This window comes from Petaurus breviceps, unplaced genomic scaffold (genome assembly GCF_028583685.1).
Source record: "Petaurus breviceps papuanus isolate PSGF00001 unplaced genomic scaffold, PetGlider_PUasm1.0 37, whole genome shotgun sequence".
Classification (NCBI taxonomy): Eukaryota; Metazoa; Chordata; class Mammalia; order Diprotodontia; family Petauridae; genus Petaurus; species Petaurus breviceps.
The window spans coordinates 68,876,070-68,881,769 of record NW_027186296.1 but is presented as its reverse complement, the minus strand read 5'-3'; positions in this window follow the sequence as shown (position 1 = coordinate 68,881,769).

Here is a 5,700-nt window from a genome sequence, read left to right as displayed (position 1 = left end):
TCTTCCTTTTCCCTGCCTTCATTTGTATTTATTATGTATTTCTATATTTATTTTTAATTTATCTGTATTAGCAGGAGAAAAACTTATCAGCATCCCTCACCATTTGAGTTGGGCAAGATCTTAAAAGAAATTAATAATAATAGCTAGCATTTATAAAGGACTTTAAGGTTTACCAAAGTGTTTCATATATACTATCTCATTTGATTCTTACAACTCTGTGAGATAGTTGCTGTTATCCCCATTTTACATGAAACTTTACAGGAAACTGAGGGTCACAAAGGTTAAGTGTCTTGCATATGGTCACACATATTAAGTGTCTGAGGTAGAATTTGAACTCAGGTTTTCCTAACACATCTACTGCTGGTTCCTAAGTAGACACCTTTACTGATCACCCTAGTTATTAAAGCTATTTTTTTCCCTTCCCTTGCCTCAACCAAGAGAGAGTCCCACATCTCAACCAAGGGGAAATTGATTGGTCTTTACTGGGGTAAACTAGGGACAGGGACATGATCAAGGTGCCAGCTCCTCTACATGTCACCTCCTTCCTGAAGTCTTTCTCTCCCTTCAGGGCACTCTTCCTCAAGAGAATCTGGAACACACTCTTTATCAAAGCTAGAAGTCTGCAGCAGCTAGGTGGCACAGAGAATAGAGCACCAGCCCTGGAGTCAGGAGGACCTGAGTTCAAATCTGGCCTCAGACACTTAACACTTAATAGCCATGTGACCTTGGGCAAGTCACTTAACCCCAATAGCCCTACAAAAGGCAAAGAAAAAAAAATCAGACATTCTACTTGAGCCCAGAGGGTAGAACTAGAAACAGAGAATAGAAGTCTGAAAGAGGCAGATATAGGCTTCATGTAAGGAATAATTTCCTAACAATTATAGTTATGGTGTAGTGAAATATGCTGCCTTGGGAGATAGTAGGTTCCCTCTCACTGGAGATGTTCAAGAAAAGGTAGGTATGTATTGTGATATGTATGTTCTGAAGTCCCTTCCAACTCAGTAATTCTGTCAATTATAATAAATAAGTAAATCTACCTTTTTTTCTCCACTCACAATGCTCTCACTCTACTTTCAACTCTTCATTGTTTCTCATTTAGAAAGGCTATTATAATTTATTACTAAATAAATGCTAACTAATGCTAAATAAGTGCTAACTAATCTCCTGACCTCCACTCTGTCCATTCCTAGTCCCATATTTTACACAGCTGCAAAATAATCTTCCTAATGTAAACATCTGATCAAATCCCTCCCTACTCATGAAAATTTCATTGCCTCTAGGACAAAATACAAACTTACCAGGTTGACATTTTAAGTCTCCCATGGTCTAGTTCAAGTTGATTTTTTTCTAGTTTTGTTTCACTATACTTCTCTTCACACATTCTATGTTCTATATAACAGGACTAATAACTATTTCTTAATAGTGTTTTGCTTTTCCCTTTCTACTTCCTAGGTGAGCCTCAATTGTTGAAATGTACTTCTTCCACATCTTCTTATATGAAAATCTTTCAAGGCCCAGTTTAGGTCCTCCATGAAGCCTTTCCTGATCTCCCCAGCTGAAAAATGTTTTCTCTCTTCAGATTTCTCTTAGAGATTTTTTTTTTTAGATTTCATTTGTCCTGAACACATTCTACCTTGTTTTGTACTTATTTGCAAACATGTTTTATCTCCCTAATTAGAGTATAAGCTTCTTGAAGGCAGGGATTATTGTTTTTCATCTATCTTTTTGCTAATTTTACCCTTTTATCTTGCTTAGTAAATGTTTTCTGAAATATTGAATTAAATTCATTTTTAAAGACAGTTCCAAAAGTGGTATTCCAAAAGTGCTTTTGACATTTAACTGTCAGTTCTTGAGGAGAGTAGAGATAAGAAAATGTACTTCCTTCTAGAGGTGAGGGAGCTTATAGATGTGAAAAGTTACATAGTTTGTCAGATACTGTATGGTTATTATTTTTGTTGCTTTAGTCTGAGAGTGAGTTTGAATTGTAGTATGGTCTTCTCCCTAGTTACACTCAGGAAGCTCCCCCTGCCAGTGACAGGGTCCTGTCCCCAGAGGGTGACCATACGACCACAACTCAGATTCTCACTCAGAATCCTAGGGTGTGAGTGGAGAGAATACACTCCTACTGCTTGCCACTGTAGCTACTGAGTCCCCACCACTATGCTTCCCATTTTTTAAAAAAATCAGTCAGTTATAGTGATGCCACTGACTTCTAAACATGAAACATTTAATAAATGATAAGGCAAAAATGAGAATTATCACAACATTTACTCAACAGAAGGTATTGCTTGATTTGCTCAATAGATACTTTTTTACTGAATAGGTGGTGTAGCAGAAATAATCAATATATAACCATTACCTGATAACCCAAATTATACTCTCCCACCATTGTCCACAGGGAAGAAGAGACATACACTTACAGAAACTAGCAGGGAGGCACATAAATAGGAAAGGCATGTGCTTGGGGCAGTTAATGTATCTTTTTTAGAGAATATCCTGTCCACACATATCACCTGTATGGAAAAACTGCTTTTCTGATATTTACTCCCCTTCCAATACTCATAGTTTTCCTTCTTGGCAGAGCTGATTTTCTAGTACATAGTGAAAACTCTTTTTAGCACATAGCCACCCTTGACAAGGTGTTAAGAAAGTGTTATCTTTTGGTGACAAGCAATTCCCTTAAACAGAACTGCCAAGTTCCTCAGATCTGATCGGAGGCTCTGAGGATATCCTCCCTTTCAAGCTGTAGATAGTGATAGGACCATGGAGCCTTTCTATAGCCAGCTCTTCAAATAGAAAGGGATTCTGTTTTTATTCAATCAGCCCTCAGCAAAGAGAAGCTATTTTTTTCTTCAAAGAAAAGCAGATGTAAAGCTTTTTTTTTCTTCTCCCTCTCAAACCATCCAGGTCAATAAAGGGCAACACAGATAAACCCTTGAGACATTTCATTTCCTTCAGGCCGTTGATGGCATCAGAGGGCAATCCTGACCTTCTCTAGCCAGTCAGCTCTCAGTGAAGTAATACCTCTCTTCCAATCAGCACAGCTCCCAACAAAACAGCTCCTTGTCCTCTCTATCAGTTCTTGTTTCGTGCCTTCTGTAAGCAGCATTTCTTATTGGCTCTTGTGTCTTTTGTCCGTTATTCCTCTTGTGTTTAGCTTCTGCTCCTGCCTTTATCTTCATCTGGCTGTCTCCTAGACCTCTAATCTTCTGTTCTTCTTTTGAGGGAGGAAGGGCTTCTAGGGACTAAAATCAGGGCCTCCTTATAAAGAGTGTTGGTGTTTTTCAGTCATTTTCAGCTGTGTCCAATTCTTCACGACCCTATTTGGGGTTTTCTTAGCAAAGATACTGGAATAATTTGCCATTTCCTTCTCCATCTAATTTTACAGATGAGGAAATTGAGGCAAACAGGGTTAAATGACTTGCCCAGAGTCATACAGCTAGTAAGTGTCTGAGGCTGTTTTTGAACTCAGGCCTATGAGTCTCCCTGACTCCAGGCCTAGCACTTTATCCATTACGCCACCTTGCTGCCCTCATAAAGAATAAACCATCTCTAAATTATTATATGAAATTTAAAAATTCTAACTATCAGGTATGAACCTAACAGTGACCTTATATAGTCTTCTCATAGTCTTCAGTTATTTGAGGTATAATTTTTCAATTATGTCCTTCAAAACTCAGAAAATAGTCAAATATAAATGAACTGATAGACCACAATGTCATGTAGTTATGATTAACTCAGTCAGTGCTCTTTCTTCAAACAGATCCTCTCAGTGCATTTATTTGCGGGCAAATTCTCTTAGTTTCTCGAAACAGTCTGGGTCTCATTTTGTCATTTTATTTGAGAGGCTGTTTCTTCACAAGGTGATTTAATTATTTTTCCTTACATAAATGTTTCTTTTCTACCTCTTTCAGTAACTCAACCGTTCACATATGAAAGGGGTCATTTCTTGTATATATGAGGAAACAGAAAATGTTTTAAAGCTTTAAAGAATAGGAAAACTTTGGGGTTCCTTCATCCCTCAAACAGAAGGTGAAGGGGAAAGGAAAAGGGAGGGGGACAGTACAGCTTTTCATCTTATCTCTGTGATGAAAGTCCCCAGCAATCAATCTACTTTGAACTAATCTCAACACAGGGATGGGGAACCTGCAGCCTTAAGATATGTGGCCCTCTAGGCCCTCAAGTGCAGCCCTTTTAAGCAAAGGTTCACACTTGAGGACCTAGAGGAACATATGTAATCTCAAGGCCACAGATTCCCCACCCTTTTGTGGTTACTGGGGATCAGAGATAACAAAGATATGCTCTCACTTGAAATTCAAACACCATCCACAACCTCCATTTCCTGTCTGTCCTTCTTGGTTCATCCACTCACTTTTCCATTCAACTAGAATGCTAATCTCATACCTGACATCCTTGTTCACATCAATGTCTTATTTCTTGCAATGTTTCTCCTTCAGGGTGAGGAGTAAAAAACAATGCTCTCCCTATAAAATGCACTCAACTTCTTCAGTCCTGACAAGCAAAGGAATTCTGATCTGGTCAGCAGAACTTTATTCCTCAGTGGGATGAGAATTCAGTATCTTTCTCCATGTTGCATAAGGGTACTGGATACTACCAGAATGTTAGAAATACAGCTAGAAAGCCAGAGACTATTTATTGTTAAATACTCCCCAAATTGGAAGTTAGAATAACATTAATTGATCTTTACTATGAATAAGGACCTTATTCTTGTCTTGAACCCCTTTGGTATATTCAGCAGGTCAAAACCAGCTTCCCCACTTGCACACATGCAGGTTTACAGGCATATTATACCAGAAAGGAAGTTTTATTTTGAACCCAAATAAATTAAAAGGTAGCAATGATGCAAACAGGAAGTTATAAAAAGATGTCTCTGTAGTCCCTGACAAAAGTTCAGTTTTCATGCTGAGACCCAGAAGAGGGAAATGACTTGGCCACCGCTACATGGGGAGATACCCAAAGCTGCAATTAAAACATCCATCTCCCAGACTTCCAGTCCAGTTCTACCACTTTAGCCTGCTTCCCCTCTCATGGCTCATGGCCATTTTGGGGAAGCCTAGTTTTTTTTTATAGTCTCTGCAAGGTATTTGTTGCTTGTAAATGGTTCTCATAATGTGGTTTTTTCCACCAAACTCTGTCAGTTGTTTTGGCCTTTACTTCCAGAACAAAAGGGATGATTGAGACAGTTTTGCCTGGTAATAATTTAATCAGGGAGGGATGTGTTAAACATTCTCCCCCCCCCCCCATTCCCATAAAGAGGAATAGGCAAATGGTTATCTCCTAAGGAAGACTAAAATCTTATTCCTCTGACACAAACTGTTTTAACCCAGTCCTATTATCTTCCAGCCTTTGTAGACTGGAGTTAGGCACTCTTTCCAGGGACTTGTCAATTCCAGGAATTGTCAGATTTATTTCTCTAATTGCCCTTGTTAAGTTCTGTTGAAATATGTTTTCACGTTCTGTTCTATGCAAAGGGACATGGTGAACTTAACTGAAAGCTGTTTACATCTAAATCTAGTTAGAGTAAGGGTTGGTTGATAAGGGACCCATTATATGTAAATGCAAGACAATCACCTGATGGGAAGGTCGTAGAAATGAATGAAAGAAAGAGGGAGGGAGGAAGGAAGGAAGGAAAGAAGGAAGGAAGGAAGGAAGGAAGGAAGGAAGGAAGGAAGGAAGGAA